The 21,967-nt window shown below is 39.1% G+C and overlaps 1 long non-coding RNA gene across 1 annotated transcript in view; it reads left to right on the forward strand.

Annotated features, from left to right (window-relative positions):
- LOC128932176 (uncharacterized) overlaps window positions 1-21,967 on the forward strand; it is a 51,936-nt gene that overhangs the window by 15,278 nt on the left and 14,691 nt on the right. The gene's annotated exons all lie outside the window — the stretch shown is intronic.

Here is a 21,967-nt window from a genome sequence, read left to right on the forward strand (position 1 = left end):
GCCTTGCTATTTTCCTCTTCAATATAAATAATTTCACAGAATATCAAAATCAGATAAGACTGCTCTGTGACCATCAGAGATAAAGACAAAAACAAGGCCACTGTCAAATCATGTTTGAACATAGATAATAACATGAACATTGTTGGACATTTTACTAATTTGTTTCATTTCTAAAAGAGGCTTATTCGGAAAATGAGGCTCAGCTGCTAACTTGCCCAAGATCCCACAGCCAAAACATTACCCAAACCATAAAAATGACCAAAACATCTTTCTATCCTGATTAATATGAGTGACTATTGTAAACTTTAAAACTTAACTGATGGAAAAAAACCTTTCAGTCATTTTTTTAAGTATTGCAGGAATATTAAGTACAGGTAAACAGTAAACATTTTCTAAAAGAAAAGTTATTAAATTATGTTTCTCTTTGTGGATACTGGAAAATGTTTTTATAGCTATGAGATAGAACAGATTTTAACTTCAAAATAAAAGAAATTTTGGCATGATTCAGAGTTTTAAAAAATTAGTTTACCATATAAAAATGTTGTTAGCATAACATTTTGATTTGTTCAAGACCAGTGTTATTCCTAATAATTCAAACTTTCCTACATTGGTTTTATGAGTTAAATGATCTACCAATGTTTCCATAGCTTGTTTAAATTTAAAAATTATATATATAATTGTATTCAACTAAACAGAATAATAAATATCCTTTTAAAAGACAATTTTATAAAAATATATAATACTGTAAGTAAAAAATATGTTAGCTAAATTAAAATTTCTAGATCCTTCACTAAATTTAAGGTCACAGAAAAATGACTGAACTCATTAAGAAAAGATCTTTGAAGGCCTAAATAATTTCTAAATAAATTCTAAATAATTTCTAAATAAATTTTTTAAAACACACAAAACACTGGTTATGAAACATAATTTGACCCTTATTTCTTAAAATAACAATAGGTTAACAAAGCATACAGATGTCTTTGGACATTTGTTATACATTATTTTCCTATACAAAATAGCAAAAATAATTTGAAATAAGTGCTCATTGAGCAATAAACAAGATTGCTTAGGTTTGTCTAAAATTCTCCAAACTTTAATTACGTAAATTATTATAAGAGACTTTGTCTACCAGAGTTAGTATAAAAAACTAACAAATTATAAAATTTAACTTCTTTTGATAAATAACATAAGATAAATATGCCAACATAAGTATCTTTCAATTACTGAATACTTCCTAGTTAAAAGGACCATCTCAGGCTAAACATCTGAGGGCACAAAGACTGATAAGACAGATACAATAAATGTGCACCAAAATATTTTTCATAATTCCAAATTTGCAAATATTTTTCCCTTTTACTCATAAAGAGTCTGTACATATTGTAATGGGAATCATTTGAAACATATTGGTTCTTTCACTCTTTCATTAGCCCCAATAGCCGAGTCATATGTAGATAGATCTCTAAGACCTATAATAGCAATAGCAAAACATGTAAAAAAAAATCAATTAATTTAGCTCTAGAGTTTCCACTAAACAATGATTATTATGCTTTACAAATTCTCTCTCTCTCTTTTTATTTTTGAGACAGAGTCTTGCTCTGTCACCTAGGCTGGAGTGCAGTGGTGCGATCTCAGTTCACTGCACCTCTGCTTCCTGGGTTCAAGCAATTCTCTTGCCTCAGCCTCCCGAGTAGCTGGGATTACAGGCATGCACTCAGCTAAGCTGATTTTTGTGATTTTAGTAGAGACAACGTTTCACTATGTTGGCTGGGCTGGTCTTGAACTCCTGACCTCAAGTGATCCACCTACCTCAGCCTCCCAAAGTGTTGGGATTACAGGCATGAACCAACATACCCAGCCACCTAACTTCTTATAAAAAGCTGTTGCTTCTCCCTTGACATATCACTATTACTGTGACACTCCAAATTCAGCCATCCTCCATCCTTTACCTGAAAAAGAAAGAAATCTCATTGTTCATACCCTGCACAGCCTTTCTACAGATTCCACCTAAATAATCCTGATTTGATTGTCTTTGTTGCTTGTCTATCCTTAAAAACAACAACTAAAACTTTTCAAGAAGGCGATACTATTAGAGACTTAAATTTATCCTTAAAATAGAAGCTCTCACTGTACTCTAGTTGATAAAGTTGTTTCCCATGGAGTACACACTGACACTTCTGATACTGTGATACATGTGTACTGGAACAGAAGAATTCAGTAAATGGATGGCAGACGGCGGGAGCTAGGATTCTCATTGGTGGAGTGGAAACTTACAGATAAGCAAAGCGGGGAGAGGAGAGTGATGTGTGTGGTAATGAATTCGAGTTGGCAATATCAGCATGAACTCAGCTGAGCGAGCCTGGAGGTCGTGGCACTGGAATAGCAACACGCATAACTGGCACCAACATCTTGGTTTCCAACAAAAGGAACCAGGGTTCTTGGGAGAAATGGCTGATTCTGGAACTGGGACAAGAAATATACAAGATGAGCCTGGAGTGTTGTATAGTGCCAGAAGGTAAGGCAGTAGAAAATCCTGCATCAATGGGGGTGTGTCAAAGGGACACAGGAGCCAAGGGAAAGAGTCCTCAGTGGCTAAAGCCGGAACAATTTGATCAACAAAATAAATATTTCATAGCCCAAACTGCAAAATACAGATTCATGAGTTCATACTGACAGAAATAATTGATTGAATAAATACCTAAATGTATGGAGAATAGACAAGTCTCCCAAGCAGAAGAAAATAAAGATAGCAGAAACATAGATAAGTTTCCAAGTAATTGATGTAGATACTCTGCCTTCAGGAGGGTTTGGGAAATCCCCCTACTCCTTATGTGTGGGCTGCATGTAGTGACTTTTTCCTAAGGAATACGTTATAGAAAGTTGGGGGAAAATAGTAGCTGTACCCTGGAGAAACCTGACAAACACTACCTCAGCCAGTTGATCAAGGTCAACAACAGTGACAAGTCTCATTGATAATGCTGTGTGGACCTTCACATGCTGTGATGAAAATAGAGCTTTACCTCTGTGAGTTTTCTTCCCTCAAATCCATAATCCTAGCTTGATTATGAAGAAGATATTAGATAAACTCCAGTGGAGAAGCATCCTACAAAATACTTGACCAGTGCTCCTCAAAACTGTCCCGTCATGCTCATCAGAAACATCTGAGAAAATGTCCCACCTGAAAGGACACTGGGGAGCTATGACAGTTACATGTAATAATGGTATCTGAATGAGATTCTGGAACAAAGAAAGGATATTGGGCAAAAACTAAGGAAATCTGAATAAACTATGAATGTTGGTTAATTAAAATACATCAGTATTGCTCATTCATGGTAACAAATGCTCTATACATTAAAAAATCCAGAGCTAAGCCCTATTTCCTTGAGCCTTGAATGCTGTAGTAAGTCTTTTCTGACACATTCTTGATGAGATGCCCCATGGTTCCCCATGAAGTGTGTCCTCTCTCATTGCAACGTATAATAACACATCACAGGTGTATTTGTAGTGCTTTTGGTCATTGGCAAAGCCATGATTCAATCAAACCATGATGACCCTTAACATGCTGCTAATGGCAAGTTTTAGATTTGTTTTCTCAGAAGAATTCATGTTTTTGGCTTAGTATTGTCTTTCTTGTTCTTATTTTTTAAACTTTTATTCCAAAATGTCATGCTCTTATTATACAGTATAGATTCTTGCAAAGACTAAGTATTTCTCTAATTGACCTCAAGATGGCAGGCTTGAATAAAAGATATTTCCATTTTAAAGTTCGGGATTTCTCAGAAGTTCTCTTTGAATTTGGAATTACAAATGAATGGTGTTTTCCTCACTCTTTATAGGCTTTTTTCCCCAGGTATTTGTTTTGTTTATTTTATGTTTGTTTTCTTAATTGTCTCCTAAAGGGCTATGACATTTTATTCCATTTTTTTCTTAGAATATCAAAGACAGTCATGAGAATCTGCAGATTATCATCATTTTTTAAAAAAATGATGATAAATGGAAGAGGTACATTTAGGCAAATGTTATCCTAGGATGAGATCAGTGATACACATTCCTACACTGCCCCATGAGAATGCTAAATTATTATTATTTTTTTTTCTTTTTTAAAATTTTACTTTAAGTTCTGGGATACATGTTCAGAACGTGCAGGTTTGTTGCATAGGTATACATGTGCCATGGTGGTTTGCTGCACCTGTCAACCCATCATCTAGGTTTTAAGCCCCGCATGCATTAGATATTTGCCCTAATGCTATCCCTCCTCTTGCCCCCCACCCCCCAACAGGCCCTGGTGTGTGATGTTCCCCTCCCCGTGTCCATGTGTTCTCATTGCTCAACTCCCACTTATGAGTGAGAACATGCAGCGTTTGATTTTCTGTTCTTGCATTAGTTTGCTGAGAATGATGGTTTCCAGCTTCATCCACGTCCCAGCAAAGAACATGAACTCAGAGAATGCTAAATTATTACTGCGCTTTTATTGTAAAAAGCCTTGCAATATTAGTTCCAAGTTACCAACATGCATCTACAATAATTTTATACTGGAGTTTGGGGGATGAATTTTATCTACTATACCAGCAAGTCATTGAAAAAATACAGGCTAATGTGGGAACTCTAACCAGTGGTTCTATAACATTGTCATGTCTAAAATTCTCCCAAAGTAAGTAAAACAATATTTTGATTCTATTTGATCTTTAAAAAGTGTATCATGTATTCCTTCCTTCTTTCTCCTAATTTTATTAGAAAAAGCAATATAGTACGGTAGTTAAGTACCTAGGTTGTAGAGCCAGACAAACTCAAGTTCAGGTCTAATTCAGCCTCTTATTGGCTGCTTCTTTCTTCTTGGCCAGGATGCTACTTAACCTCTCTGAATCTTATCTGAAAAATAATATTTCTTGCAAGGTTTATGAGTGGAAAGCACTTAGCACAGTTGAATAAATGACAGGCATTATTATTATTTGGGGAGAAGGAAGGAAGGGTGAGTGAGGAGTATCACCAAACATAGTATGAGTTGTGAGTTACAACTCTGAGGAGATTAATACAATTACACGAATTTTTTAAAACTATGTGAGAATCCATGAAAGCTCAGAAGACCCACCTTTCCATAATGATCCCACTAAGGATTTGCTCTCAAGTTCAAAGCAAATGATCTAATGACTTTAGGAATCAGTTTCCTCATCTGTTTTCACAGCGTGTCTGTGACCACAGATGTGGATCAAAGGCCAGAAGGAATTTCCTGAATGTTCTGTTCTGCATAAGACCCCTCAGACTCTCAGTCAGTTCTGAGGTTAGGGTGAGGGTTGGGTCATAAGAAACCCCTAGAGAAAGCCTGATGCAAAGCCTCACCAGCCCCACAGGACTGGGGACCAGAAAAGCTTCAATTTAATTCAGAACAAATATAGTATTTACATACCTAATGATAACAAATTCACACTCATTCATAAGCACAGACACAGATTTCTTTTATATTCATTATATGGCCTTGTGGCCCTACAGGAGTAAAGAAAGATATTGGTTTGTTGAGTGTACTTGGTAACTCAGTTTAGCTGATGGGACACCTGCTGAAAATAGAAGAAACTTCTAAACCTAACCTGGACCTTTGGGTAGCAACTGGTGACAAAAATTGACATAGGAGTCACAGGAATCTAAGGAAATACCTTAATACCATTTAGATCTACCTGTTGTACTTTTGGTGAATAGAATACATGTTCTCTACCCTTATCAGATCTCTCACCAGAGATGTTAACTGGTGACCAATTGATGGTTAATTGCCTCTGTCAACCCCCAGAGCAGAAAATGCTAAGAAATAGCCAAGAGCAGTGTAGCCAGAGGAGGAGGACAATTAGGCCTTTGTTTTAGAAATTTCCCTGAGTTGTTTTCACTGGGAATTAGGGGTACTTTCTCTTTTCCAAATAGTATCCATTTTGAAATACTCTAACAGGGCCGAATACTCAAAGCAACCCCTCTGATTACCCAATCCTTACTCAGGTTTGTTGTGTTCCAGGTGTTTTGCTGTTGCCTTAATTTTTAGGCTCACTATTCTGAATACCACATTTGCAACCCAGGAAGACAGTGAGAATTCACTGAACAGTGAGCAATGCAAACCATTTTTACTAAAAGTGAAAAGAAAAGTCAAGAAGGCACCACCAGGGTGCAGTTCTTTCCAAATAAAATACACATGTCAATAACAGCAGTGGACACAGGGGGGCAGTAACACACAACACACGCAGCCATTTTTTGCCCTTAAATTTTTTAAATTGCATAAATTAAATAATGGTTTTCCAAGTCTCCACTTTGAAAAAGGAATTATCCCAATAGTGTCTGTTGATCAAGAGATACTACGTAGAGATACATGAGTCAAAATGTTCTCTTTTGAATCTCAATCAGAAGATCTGATTCTGTTTGTGAATCCAGTGATTTTGCCATTTTACTTCTTGGACTCGAAATTAGGACAGACTATCTTTTTAAATTGGCTTTTACTATTTTGTCTCATCTCATGGGAGAATGACCAAAAGCTGTATATAATTTCTTTTGTGGTTGTTGTTTGTTTTTTGATTTTTTTGTTTATTTGAGACGGAGTCTCACTCTGTCCCCCAGTCTGGAGTGCAATGTCGCGATCTCGCCTCACTGCAATCTCTGCCTCCCAGGCTCAAGTGATTCCCCTGCCTCAGCCTCACAAGTAGCTGGGTTAACAGGTACATACCACTACACCCTGCTAATTGTTGTATTTTTAGTAGAGATGAGGTTTCACCATGTGGTCCAGGCTGATCTCGCATGTAATTTCCTATGTCCATGTTTGTAAGTCAGACCATCCTAGCTTGAGAGGAGGACAGACTGGGCCCTGAGGTTGTGTGCAGTCTGTTCCCCTGGCCATGGTGATGGGCTGGAGTGCAGGGGCAGGGGGATGGAGCTTCTGCTCAACAATTGTTTTAGGGCCATGGTCATCTTGAGTGGCAAAGGCACCCTGGAGAGGCGAGGTGAAGAGACCTAGAGACGCCAGGGGTGTGAGAACAGATGGAGAGCAGGTGAACCTGGAGCTCACCTTCCTCGTGGCTGGGACAAGAAGAAGGCCACATGTGGTGCCCCTGTGCAGAGCCAGCTCCTGTGGGAGACACAGAGGCATCCACGCCCTAGGAGTTTCAGCTTTTCTCAAGTGCCACTGACAGCTTCACTCTGCCAGCTGCTCCTGCTTCTCAGACTCAAGGGACCTGTGGCAAGAAGATCACTGAAGACCAACCAGAAAAGGAGAAGACTAAGGCTTCAAACTTTTGAAAGCTACTGGCCATACTTTTATGGAGCACAGAAGAAAAACAAATCCTGAAGTATCTGATACTGTTGAGAAATAGGTACAAACTGCAGTTCATCCTGAAAAATAGCTAAATAGTAAGAGCTGACTGTGTATAGTGCTTAACGGGGTTGGCCATGGTCATTTAAGTCTTAAAATGACCCTATGGGGCATGTACCATAATTATCCCAGTTTTATAGGTGGGGAATCAGGGGTGCACAGAGGCTAACTGACTCAGCTAAGGACATTTGAGCTTTTAACAATTGGAGCTGGGATTTGAACCCAGGTAGTCTGGTACCGGAGGCTACACTCTAAATTACACTCTGATGCTGGCAAAATGAGAAATGCAAACTTTCCCCCTGTAAATGAAAGCAAAGCAAACCCTTACTTTGAATTTCTGTAACTGGATTTGAAGTTAAGTTATTTGAATACATATATGATAAATTATCTGAATGAAAAATACTATTTTACACTGATACTTAACTCAGTTAAAACTGATACTGTTTTCCACTGATACTTGACTCAGTTAAAACTTATAAGGGGATTTTTCTTTTTAATTATTCTAATCCCACTTCCTGGTTTTAGCTACTAGAAATCAAGCATCCCTAGAGGGAAATCACATCTTTTTCATGACTGTTTTAGCATTTGGCATATTTAGCATGGGGTCTAACCCAGAGAAAGTATTCAACAAATATTTATTAGCTGCTTGAACAGCTTTAATAACTGTTCTTGCTTCAATAAATGTTCATTATACGTGAAAAGTGCACCTACCAGAAGCTCTTGTTTTACTATATATCAAAATAGGAAAATAAATTTATGAGTTTCTAAAAGATGGAAAAATTTGTAAGCTAATATATCTTAATCAATAATGTATTTTTAGGAATCATTGATAGTTTCTTAGATTGTTAATGCACCCAAGAGGAAAGGGAGAAATAATGGAATTATGAAAATGTAAAATTCAGAATTCTTCAGAGAAGAGAGCTAAGATTATATGTCAGGCAATAGGCTGGGCATTTTTATAATTACTTTTTTTGGCTTTTTTGAATTGCTAAAAGGCTATTATATTGTTCCCATTTTCCAGATGAGGAAGCTGAAGGTTAAAGAAGTAACTTCCTTTCCAACTAGTCAGGATTTGAATATGTCTGGTTTCAAAATCCATACTCTTTCTATTATATGTTATATCAATCAATAATTCATTCTATAGCAATAGAATTTGTTGATGTTGGTTTAAAACTGCGGGATTTATTTTCTTGCATGAAAGGTAGTGTGGAGACACCTGGGTGTTGGCAATAGCCCAGTGCCCCAGTGACGTCAGAGCAGTGATACTGTGATGTTCCTGGCCTTTCCTCATGGTTGCAAGACTCAAGGGAGGAAGATGAGAAAGGGAAGTAGGCAACACTTGCACCCAAATCCAAAAGCTTTCTTAGGAACCTCATAGCAGATTTCATTTATGTCCCATTGGCCATGATAGGGTTAGGGAGGAGGACGATAAAGAGTTGGACAAGCCACTGAACAGTGTCTACACATTCAGGTTGTGATGTTTGTTAGCAGATTCCTTTGATGCTGTCTCTGCAGGGTAATGGTTAAATGATCAAGCAGCTCCTCTGAGCTCATCTCTGGTGGGTACATTCTGGGTCAGAAGAACTGAGTTTTCAAGTGCATCTGGGGTATCTGGTCACTTTTGCTTCTACCAACATAGTCTTCTCCAGTGTCACAGAGAGGACAAGCTGTTAAGTGCTGCCACTTTTCATGTGCTTCCTACAAGTCCCATGTCTGTAGCTCAGTGCTGTAAAACTGGAGCACTGGGTTTTTCTACTTTCCGTTTTTGGGGGTTTCAAATAGAAAGAGCATCAGACAAGGAGTCAGAAGGCTTGGATTCGAGTCCAGCTTTGTTACCCATGGAGTGACCTGAACTAAATCCCTGAAGCCCCATGGGCTTTTATCTTTTCGTCTACACAGGATGGTGATAATATTCTTGGCTATTTGTCAGGATTGCAGACTGTACCAGTAAGCATTCTCAAATCACCACGGTCTTATATAAATGAAGGTGTCATTACATTTACTAGGTCTAAAGGGGCCCTCTGGTTCCAAGAATTGCAGCGACCATCTTGGATCATGAGGCTATAAGATCCCAAAGGGTGGAGCCTCTGTCATCCCTATTTCTGTCTCCCCAGAACTAGCACAATACCTGCACTTACTTCTTATTAAATGCTTATGCAATGAGGGGGTAAGTAGGTGAATGACTGTCTGAATTTTAAAAAATGAATGAAGGCTAATGCTATGACACCCAATTTCTAGCTCTTTGGCTCTGCCTGTGCTCTTCTGTGTCTGTCTGCCTGCTGGAGGTTCTGCCTGAACGGCCTTCCTGTAGCATCCAAACGTGATTTTACCTCCAAGGTACGGTAGCTCTCATCTTCTGCTCAAAGCTGTAGGACTTCCTATTCCTGCCACCAGCATCTCTCTTCTCCAGCCCTTGGGCATGCTGTTCCATTATTTGTCTCTTTGTTTCCTCTCATTCTCAAATCATATCACTTGGCAAGGCTTTGAACAGTACTGTACTTCTGCAATATTCAGGTGTGAGACAAACTTCAGCCACCACGCAGTATTGCAAAGAGCTGCTCCTAATCGTGAGACCCTCTCTTCTTTCATTAAGTATTGATGCAGTTGTGGCAAAGCCTGATTTTGGTTACTGAGATGGCTCAGTGGGGCCCTTGCTTTGAGGCAGAGACTGGGCTGGCTGGTCTTGGACAGTCCCAGCCTGTCTTAGGAGCCTTGCCTGGGTGGCTTTGATGCTTCACAATCAAACATTGCCAGCAGCAGACTTGAGTCTACATTTTCTCAACTAGAGAGCCATGGGTTAGACAATGATAGCATGTGTTCAGACACAGCACTGAAAAATTGTACACTCAGTTTGGATTGGGATTCCTTTTCACTTTCACCATTTGTAAAGTATCATCTTGATTAAGATATAATTCACATGCCATTTAATCCACTCATATAAAATGGATTATTTAGGCTTTTAGCATGTTCACAATGTTGTACAACCATCACTACAATATATTTTAGAACACTTAAATCACTTTACCCCCTCCCACCAAAGAAACCTTACCCATTAGCAGTCACTCCCCCTCTCTCTTCCTGTTCCCCACTCCCCCACCCCTAACCCTAAGAAACGACTAATCTGCTTCTGGTCTCTATATATTCATCTTCTCTGGACATGTAAAGTAAATGGAATCTTAATCCTATGTGGTTATTTTGTGACTGGCTTCTTTCACTTGACACGATGTTTTCAAGGTTCATCCTTATTCTGTCATGTGTTATTAATTCATTCCTTTTTATGCTGAATAATATTCCATTGTATGGACATATCACATTTTATTTATCCATTCATCATTGATGGGTATTTGTGTTTTTCTATTTTGGGGCCATGATGAGTAATACCATTGGTGTATAAATTTCATGTGGACATGTTTTCATTTCTCTAGAGCAGATATCTATGAGTAGAATTGCTGGATCATATAATAATTCTATGTTTAATTTTTTGATGAATGGTCAGACTGTTTTCCATTGCAGATGTGCTGTAACTCTAGGTTTAATTCTGTGGCCCTTTTTAACTCAAGGACAGTTTTAGCATCAGAATAGAGATGGGCATTTCAACTGAGAGTGATAACCTGCTGATTTTAACCTGTCAACAGAAACACAGTTTTACTTTATTTTAAAGTACTGTGCATTTATAACTTGTTTCCAAGTCACTATTAGCAGATCTTCCAGGAGGCAAGATTGCATTGTGACATCTAGCTTGTCCATGGCAGAGGTAACATGACTGGTTAAATATCCCTGCATTTAAAGTCACCTTCACTGGAATGTGGTCTTGAACCAGAATCTTTCTTGCCACCCCTTGTGCCCCTTGTCAGGGATGTTCAGCCTCAGTCTAGCAACTGTTGAGGTCCTTGTGTATCATTCCTGGATTCCACGCTCAGCACAATCTTTTGTCCATGGATCTCTTTCTATAGTGTGTGACTATGGTATGGTAGAGAATTATATCACAGAGGCAACATCATGATCTGCCAGTAGAATGCAGCAGAGAAAGAGAGAGAGGAAGAGAAAGAGCGTTGCTAGAAATAGGGCATTATCCCCACAGTGGTTAAGGAGGGTGGAGGAGAAGAAAAATCTGTTTTCGTGACTTTAAGATTGTAGATGGTATGTTCTAGAATTCTGACTACATAAAATGTAAATGCTATTGCTCTGGGTTTAATTCTGTTGGCTTGGCTTAATAATTTAAGAAAATAATATGGAAAGACAAGACAGAAAAATGTATCATTGTCAGTTGAGCATAACCTTTTTTTACACTCTATATTTCACCTCTGGTATACTGAAATTACATCAATTTCTTATTTTAGCAAAGAGGAGAAAAAGTATTTTTCTAACAGACTTAAATGTCTCTTTAAACCAGTACTGGTAATCACTCCCTATGTATTTCTTTTTTTTTTTTTTTTTTTTTTTTGAGATGGAGTTTTGCTCTTGTTACCCAGGCTGGAGTGCAATGGCGTGATCTCGGCTCACCGCAACCTCAGCTTCCTGGGTTCAGGCAATTCTCCTGCCTCAGCCTCCTGAGTAGCTGCGAATACAGGCACATGCCACCATGCCCAGCTAATTTTTTTTTTGTATTTTTAGTAGAGACGGGGTTTCACCATGTTGACCAGGATGGTCTCGATCTCTTGACCTCGTGATCCACCCGCCTCGGTCTCCCAAAGTGCGGGGATTACAGGTGTGAGCCACCGCGCCTGGCCCACTAGTAAGTTTTAAAACATACAGAATGTTGGAAGTAGAGGAGAGACAGCTAAAGAATTTGAAACACAGATAAATCAAACATGGGGCTCAAAGTCTCCTGAACAGCCATAGCTCTGAACCACAGCTGGAGCACTGACCCTCAGGCAGGGGCTCCTTACCTGTACACACTGCCTCAGTCTGCCCTGGCTGTCCTGCACATGGAGGGCAGCAAGGAAGGAGCCTGTTAGCTGGCACACGCTAGCTCCTGTGCCCATATGTGCTGGGGCTCAGTGGCAGCCATTACAGTAGAGGGTGGTGTGGTAAGAAGTTCCAGCTCTCATATCTGATCCTCAATCTTGGCCACTTCTGTCACAAACAATCCCATTATGTGAATTAGAACAACCCCACATTCCCAAGCATGGTTAAGCCCCACACTAGGGCTTGAGAGTAGCCCATAGGCACCATCTCAGCCCCACTTGTACCTTTGCCTGGGAGGTCTCCTGCAGGGCCTAACCCACACAGTCGTGTAGGATGATCCCATTACTCTTGAAAGCAGGTCACTTTCCTCACCCACAAAATGATCAATCACTTCAACCACATGAATAAGAAGACTTCTCTAGTAAGGATTTGTGATGAGTGAATAAGACCATGTTGGTAAAAGTGCTTTGTAAATCAGAAAAGATAACCAAAAGATAATTATCATAAATGTTTGTGTAGGCACATGCACGCACGCACGCGCACACACACACAACTTTTGTTATTTTTAAATACTTAGGAAAGATCTTCAATCTTTTAGCCTCGTAAACAGGCCTTTATAACCAGTGAAAATGCCCTTGGTTCTTGGTACCAGAGAGAATCTCAGTAGATATCTCAGCAAAACATAAAGAACAAAATGAAGGGTATCCCCGATCCAGTTTTTCTCAAACCTGGCTGCATATTAGAATAACTTGGAGAATTTTGATCTTATGCCAGAAATTCTGATTCATTTATTTGGTAGGTGTAGGAAGTGGGGAGAGGCAACCATTGATAGTTTTAAAGCTCCCAGGTGACAGTAATGCACATCCAGGATTGAGAAAAACAATTCTATACCTATTGTCCCTTATTCATCTTCATTCTTTTCTTTTTTTTTGAGATGGAGTTTTGCTCTTGTTACCCAGGCTGGAGTGCAATGGTGCAATCTCAGGCTGGCAATTCTCCAGCCTCAGCCTCCTGAGTAGCTGGGATTACAGCCATGCGCCATCATGCCCAGCTAATTTTTTGTATTTTTAGTAGAGACAGCGTTTCACCATGTTGACCAGGATGGTCTCGATCTCTTGACCTCGTGATCCACCCACCTTAGCCTCCCAAAGTGCTGGGATTACAGGCTTGAGCCAGTGCGCAGGCCTCATCTTCATTCTAATTCCATCTAGGCCTTGCGAGGCCAGTCAATGTTGCAATGGATGGCCAAGCTCAGGTGTCCTCTGATGTTGCTGGAGGCCCAGTGGCCTGATCTAACAATCTTAGACCTGCAATCAAATAAGGAGCTGGGGCCAGGGGATCCTAGCCATCCATATCTGAAGAGATCATTGAAGTGACTGTATTCATTTGCTAGGACTGCTATAACAAAAATCCCACAGACTGAGTGGTTTAAACTACAGAAACTTATTTTCCCATAGTTCTAGAGGCTGGAAGTCCAAGATCAGGTTCCTTCTGAGGTCTCGCTCCTTGCCTTGCAGATAGCTACCCTCTTTCTGCTTCTTCACATGGTCAGCCCTCTGGGCCTGCACACCCCAGGCATCTCTTTTTCTATGTCCAAATTTTCTTACTTTCTTTCTTGTTTTGAGACAAGGTCTCACTCTGTCTCCCAGGCTGGAGTGCAGTGGTGAGATCTCAGCTCACTGCAACCTCTGCCTCCCAAGCTCAAGTGATTCTCCTGCCTCAGCCTTCTAAGTAGGTGGGACTACAGGCACAATGCCATGCCCAGCTAATGTTTGTATTTTTAGTAGAGATGTGGTTTCACCATGTTGCCCAGGCTGGTCTTGAACTCCTGGCCTCAAGTGACTCACCCAACCTGGCCTCCAAAAATGCTGGGATTACAGGTATAAGCCACCACACCCAGCCCAAATTTTCGCTTCTTATAAGAACACCACCTAACAGCCTAATTTTAATTTAATTACCTCTTCGAGGATAATTAACTTATGGTCAGGTGCTAATATACTGGAGGTTAGGACTTCAGTATATGAATTTAAGAGGAAACACTTAGAACATAACAGGGCCCCATTAAGGAAACTGATGGTGTGTCCAGAACAAGAGAGCCCCATGTTGACCCCCTGTAGAGTGCCGGCCGCTGGTTGTACCCAGGACTGGGACCAAAAAAGTGATGTGCTCAGGGAGAGCATTAAAGTCTAACAATCCCTTGTATTCTTTGAGGAACCTAGTATTTCTTTGGGGATAAGTAAGTATTCTTTCATTTTAAAAGTATTACATGTCCTTTTAAAAATGTTTTGGTGGTTGGTGTTTTTAACTTTTGTTTTGGCAAATGATTAAGAGGAAAAGTCAACTCTTGTTTTTGGTATGAGAGGAAATAAGTTCATTCAAGCACTAAGACCAGAACCTAATGTTTGTAGTACGTGCTTTTAACCATGCCAAACTTTAGTTAGAGGCATCATTCCCACTGAACTCCTATTCTTAGATGAATTCTGTGAACTAATAACAAAAGAGTATATATACTACAAGTAGGTCTCACCTGGTCCTCTTGAGACAGGATCCATCATGAGCTCTTGAGTCTATAGAGAGAGCCCATTGTGAGGGACCAGTAGGCAGCTTAAGCTCCAAGCAACTGACACAGCATTAGAAATATAGGGTCAGCTATGGTAGAGAGGGGTTAGGTGTCAGGACTCAACTTGCGGATGTCTCATCCCTTCAGAGCCCAGAATCAAACTATTGGGGAAATCAGGGAACAAAACCCGGCTCTGCTTCTTACTCTCTGTATAGCTTCAGGAAATCTGCAATACTCCCTCTATGCCTCAGTTTCCTCATATGCAAAATGTAGAGAATATACTGTCTCAGAATTGTTGTGAAGATAATCATAGTATTTCATAAGATTAATATAAGTAAACAGAAATACAAACAACTATCGAAGAATACTATAAACACCTCTATGCAAATAAACTAGAAAATCTAGAAGAAATGGATAAATTCCTGGACATATACACCCTCCCATGACTGAACCAGGAAGAAGTTGAATCTCTGAATAGACCCATAACAAGATCTCAAATTGAGGCAGTAATCAATAGCCTGCCAACAACAATAACAACAACAACAACAGCAACAACGCCCAGGATCAGATGGACTTACAGCTGAATTCTACCAGAGGTGCAAACCAAAGCTGTGCCGTTTCTTCTGAAACTATTCTAAACAACTAAAAAGGAGAGACTGTTCCCTAACCCATTTTATGAGGCCAGCATCATCCTGATACCAAAACCTGGCAGAAATACAACAATAAGAGAAAATTTGGGCCAATATTTTTGATGAATATCAATGCAAAAATCCTCAGTAAAATACAGACAAACCGAATCCAGCAACACATCAAAAAGCTTATCCACCATGATCAAGTTGGCTTCATCCCCTGGATGCAAGGCTGCTTTAACATAACACAGATAAATAAATGTAATTTATTTACATTTATTTAATATACACAAATCAATAAATGTAATTCATCATGTAAACAGAAGTAAAAACAAAAACCTCATGCTTATCTCAATAGATGCAGAAAAGGCCTTCAATAAAAGAGTCAACATCTCTTTATGTTAATAACTCTTAATAAACTAGGTATTGATGGAACATACCTCGAAATAATAAGAGGAATTTATGACAAACCCACAGCCAATATCATACTGAATAGGCAAAACTGGGAGCACTCCCCTTGAAAACCAGCACATGACAAGGATGCCCTCTCTCACCACTCCTATTGAACTTAATATTGGAAGTTCAGAGCAATCAGGCAGGAGAAAGAAATAAAGCATATTCAAATAGGAAGAGAGGAAGTTAAACTGTTTCTGTTTGCAGATTACATAATTCTATATCTAGAAAACTCTATCATCGCAGCCTAAAGTTTCTTAAGTTGGTAAACAACTTCAGCAAAGTCTCAGAATAAAAAAATCAATATGCAAAAATCACAGGCATTGCTATACACCAACAACAGACAAGCAAAGAGCCATATCATGAATGAATGAACTGTTCACAATTGCTACAGAGAATAAAATACCTTGAATACAGCTAATAAGGGAAGTGAAAGACCTCTTCAAGAACTACAAACCACTGCTCAAGGAAGTAAGACAGGACACAAACAAATGGAAAACATTCTATGCTCATGGATAGGATGAATCAATATGAAAATGGCCATCCTTCCCAAAGTAATTTAGATTCAATCTATTACCATTAAACTACCATTGACATTCTTCACAGATTTAGAAAACAGACTGTTTTAAAATTCATGTGGAACCAAAAAAAAGCCTCTATAGCCAAGACAACCATAAGCAAGCAAACAAACAAACAAAGCTGGAGGCATCACGCTACCTGAGTTCAAAGTATACTACAAGGCTACAGTAATCAAAACAGCATGATACTGGTACCAAAAACAGATATATAGACCAATGGAAGCCTCAGAGTATAATAGAAGCCTCAGAAATAACACCACACATATACAACCATCTGATTTTCAACAAACCTGACAAAAACAAGCAATGAGCGTAGGATTGCTTAATAAATGGTTCTGGGACAAGTGGCTAGACATATGCAGAAAATTGAAACTGGACCCCTTCCTTACACCTTATACAAAAATTAACTCAAGATGGATTAAAACCTTAAATATAAAACCCAAAACTATGAAAACCTTAAAAGAAGCCTGAAAGAAAATCTAGGCAATACCATTCAGGACACAGGCATGAGCAAAGATTTTATTACAAAAACATCAAAAAGCAATTGCAACAAAAGCAAAATTGACAAATGAGATCTAAACTAAGGAGCTTCTACACAGCAAGGAAACTATCATCAGAGTAAACAGGCAACCTACAGAATGGGAGAAAATTTTGCAATCTATCCATCTGACAAAGGGTGAGTATCCAGAATCTACAAGGAACTTAAGCAAACAACCCCATCAAGAAGTGGGCAAAGGACATGAACAGACACTTACAAAAGAAGACACTTATGTGGCCCAAAAACATGAAAAAAACTCAACATCACTGATCATTAGAGAAATGCAAATCAAAACCACAATGAGATACCCTCAGACAAGTCAGAATGGTGATTATTAAAATGTCCAGAAACAACAGATGCTGGCGAGGTTGTGGAGAAATACAAATGCTTTTACACTGTTGGTGGGAATGTAAATTAGTTCAACCATTATGGAAGCCTGTGGTGGTTCCTCTAAGACCTAGAACCAGAAATACCATTTGACCCAGCAATCTCATTACTGGGTATATGCCCAAAGGAATTGAAACCACTTGATTATGAAGATTCATTTATGTGTACGTTCATTGCAGCACTATTTACAATAGTAAAGACACAGAATCAACCCAAATGTCCATCAGTGATAGACTGAATTAAAAAATCTGGTATATCTACATTATGAAATACTATGCAGCCATAAAAAGAAATGAGATCATGTCCTTTGCTGGGACATGGATGGAGCCATCATCTTCAGCAGGGTGATGAACAGGAACAGAAAACCAAATACCGAATATTTTCACTTGTAAGTGGGAGCTGCACAATGAGAACACATGGACACAGGAAGGCGAACAACAAACAGTGGGGTCTGTCAGAGGAGGGGTCAGGGGAAGGGAGAGCATCAGGAAGAATGGCTAATGCATGCTGGGCTTAATACCTAAGTTATGGGCTGATAAGTGCAGCAAACCAACATTGCACACATTTACCTATATAACAAACCTATACATCCTACACATGTATCCTGGAACTTAAAATACAGATTAATGTGAGTAAAATGCTTAGCACAGTGTTTGGCATGTTAGAAATGCTTGATAAATATTATTATTTTTATCATTAACATGCAAAATACTTTATAATAACTGCATTCTAGCTCAGGAGTGCTGTGAAAATTATTTATAAGAATGGGCTGATGTTATTTAACATGGGACCTATAAAAAAGAGCAGAACTTCACTTCTCTAATCTACCTAAATACTCACACAGAAGAGCTAAAACATTTGAACATGAGCTAGCTGGGAGTTGAGATGGTGAATCATTCTCCCCAATGATCTGTAGTGATAGCTAAGAACCACCTCTAAAGCCTGGAGGCCTAGGTTACTTACAAAATAGGTGGGGAGACCCTGTACTCAGAAAGAGAGGATGGTTCCCCACCAGGGTAGAGGGTTTAACACCTGGACCCAGGAGTCACAGCAGTTTATCCATCATGACTACAGCCAGATTCCCTGCTTGTAAACTGAGCAAAGGCTTTAAGTCATTCTTTCAACAAGTATTTAGTAAGCACTTACTATTTTCCAGTGGGAATATGATAGTTACCTCAAACTCCTGGGCCCAGTCTTCATGGAGCTCACAGTCTAGGGGTTCATCCTTGGAAAACCCCAAGTTAAGCAAGAGCAGTCAGAGTTTCCTATCCTCTTCCCTTTAAAATAACTTTTTACCTCCAGGGAAATGATCTTTTTACAAAAGTATGCCCCAAGTCTCTGGCTTTGTCTTTAGTTTGTATTTAAATAAACTTGGAGAAAGATCTATCATGGAATAAAAAATAAGAAAAATTAACAGGCTGTTGAAGTGGAAACCCTCAAAGGAGGTTGTTTCAATGAGACTTCCCTTTCTGATAAAACATTGAGACTGCCTAAACTGAATCCCATCAGTCCTCTGTCCTCTGCTAGCCCTTTGCCTTAGTCCACTTGGACTGCTATAATAAGAATGTGGCTTATAAACAATAGAAATTTATTGCTCACAGTTCTGGAGGCTGGGAAGTCCAAAATTAAGCCGCCTGAAGCTGCTGTGTCTGGTGAGGGCATGCTTTCTGCTTCATAGATCACACCTTCTAACTATGTCCCGACAGGGTGGAGGGGTCTAGCTTTCTGGGTTCTCTTAAAAAGGCACTAATTTCATTCACAAGGATGGAGCCTCATCACCTAAACCCCCTCCCAGAGACCCTCATCTTGTAATACTGTCACATTGGGGTTCAAGTTTCAACTTAACGAATTTTGGGGGAACATAAACATTCAGATCATATCATCATTCATTCCCCACATTCTCTGCAACTTCTTCCCTAGCTCATTTCCAACTGCTCTACTGTCCCTGACTACCTGTGACAGTTAATTTCAGCTGTCAATTTGACTGGACTAAAGGATACACAGATAGCTGATAAAACATTAATTCTGGGTGTGTCTGTGAGAGGGTTTCTGAAAGAAAGTAGCATTTGGTTCGGTAGACTGAGTAAAGCAGATCACCCCCACCAATGTGAGTGGGCATCCCGCAATCCATTGAGGACCTAAATATTAATAGAAGAAAAAGGCAAAAGAGGGGCAAATTCACTGTCTCTGTTGGAGCTGAAACATCCGTCTTATCCTACCCTCAGATATCAGAAATGCTGGTTGTCAGGCCTTTGGACTTAAACTGAATTATACCACTGGATTTTCTTATTCTCCATCTTGCAGACAGCAGATCATGGTACTTAGCCTCCATAATCACATGGGTAAATTCCTGTAAATAATAAACCTCTGTGTGTGTGTGTGTTTTTGGAGGACCCTGACTAAAACATTACTCAAGACTGCCTTTTCTTCATCAGATGTGTTGATGCAGGTAGGATGAAGTGTCAGCAAACCAGCATATTCTAATTTACTGTTTCATTTTAAAAAGCAAAACCAAATAATCACGTCAAGAAACTCTCCTTGACCCTCTGCATTTCTGTCTTATTTCTTGTTTCATTTGCAATCAAAATTCTCAGAGTTGTCTACATACTCTGCCTCCAGTTTTGCATGACTCATTCGCCCTTCAACCTCCTCCAGCTCCACCCACGACATTGGCTGAAGCCATAAATTACCTTCAGATAATCAAATAAAATCATGTGGTATATTACTTTTTAATGAAATATAATGAGCACATAGAAAAGTACAAAAAGTGTAAGCATATAGATTGATGATGTTTTTGAAGGTGGTCACATCCACTGAACCATCACTAAGGCCAAGAAGTAGGAGTGTGTGTCTTAAGAAAACATAACATGAGATTTGTTATTTTAACATATTTTAAAGTGTGCAGTACTGTACTGTTAACTATAGGAACTATATTCTACAGCAGATAATAAATTCTGGAGAACTTAGAATTCTTTTAGAATTTCACTGTTTATTGCTGGTGTACAAAATTAAAATTATTTTTATGTATTAACTTTTCATCACCCATATTCCTAAATTCACCTATTAATTCCAATAAGCATTAATTATCTGAAGGTTTTATTTTGTTTCCTAGGTATGCAATAATTTTATATGTAAATAATTTGTTTTATTTCATAATTTCTAATCTTTAACACCTTTTATATTTTTACCTTGCCTTTTGTACTGTCCAGTAGTACCGTGAATAAAATTTTAAATAAATGTAGCAATAGCAGAAATTCTTGTCTTATTCTCATTCTCAAGGAAAGCATTTTTAATAACTATAATATTTGCTTTGTAATTTTTGTAGACATAGTTTATCAGACTTAAAAGTTGTCTCCTATTCATAGTTCCCTGATACTTTCTTGTTGCTAATAATTTTTCATCATAAATGTTAAACTCTATTTTTTTTGTACTCATTAAAATGATCATTTTTCTACCCTTTTGTCTCTTAATATGGTTGATTGATGTTTTTAAATGTTAAACCAACCTCATATTCCTAGAACAAACCCAACTTGGTGGTCATATATTATTGTTTGCTACATTTTATTTGTTAATATATTGTTTAGGACTTTTTGCATTTATGTTCATGAGACAAATGGAACTGTAATTTACCCTTCTTACCAGGCTTTGGCATTCAGGTCATCCCACCCTCATTATGCTTGTTGAGAAATGTCTCCCAAAACTCCTAATTTTAATTTATTTATTTATTCACTTAGAGACAGAGTCTCACTCTGTCACACAGCCTGGAGTGTAGTGGTGTGATCATGGCTCCCTGCAACCTCAATCTCCCTGGCCCAAGTGATCCTCCCACCTTAGCGTCCTGAGTAGCTGGGACCACAGGCACATGCCACCGTCCTGGCTAATTTTCTTTCTTTTTCTCCCCTCTCCTCCCCTCCCTTCCTCTCCCGTCCCCTCCCCTGACCTTCCCTTCCTTTCCTCCCCTTCTCTATTCTCCCCTTTCCTTTTCCCTCCTCCCCTCCCTTTACCCTCCCCTTCTTCTTCTCTCTCTCCTCTTTCTCTCTCTTTCCATTTCTCTTTCCCTCCCTCCCTCCCTCTCTTTTCTTTTCTTTTCTTTCTTTCTTTCTCTTTTTCTTTCTCTTTCTTTCTTTCTTTCCCTCCCTCCCTCCCTCCCTCCCTCCCTCCCTCCCTCCCTCCCTCCCTCCCTCCCTCCCTCCCTTCCTTCCTTCCTTCTTTCTTTCTTCCTTTCTTCCTTTCTTTCTTTCTTTCTTCTTTCTTCTTTCCAGGGTCTCATTATGTTACCCAGACTGGTCTGAAACTCCTGAGCTCAAGCGATCTTCCACCTTGCCTCCCAAAGTGCTGGCATTACAGTCATGAGTTACTGTGCCCAGGCACCCTGATTAAAAAAAAAAAATCCAGAAGAATTTGTGTAAGATACTTTGGAATAGCTTACCAGTGATACTATAGGAACTTGAAGTTTTCTCAGGAGGTTTTAACCAAGGATTTAATTTCTTTAAAAGATAGTACTCTTCATATCATTAGTCAATGGCGAAACACAGGATGTAATGACTTTATCAGGTTAAAGTTTAGAAGTTCACTCTGGCC

The sequence above is a fragment of the Callithrix jacchus genome, chromosome 1 (genome assembly GCF_049354715.1).
Source record: "Callithrix jacchus isolate 240 chromosome 1, calJac240_pri, whole genome shotgun sequence".
Taxonomy (NCBI): domain Eukaryota; kingdom Metazoa; phylum Chordata; class Mammalia; order Primates; family Cebidae; genus Callithrix; species Callithrix jacchus.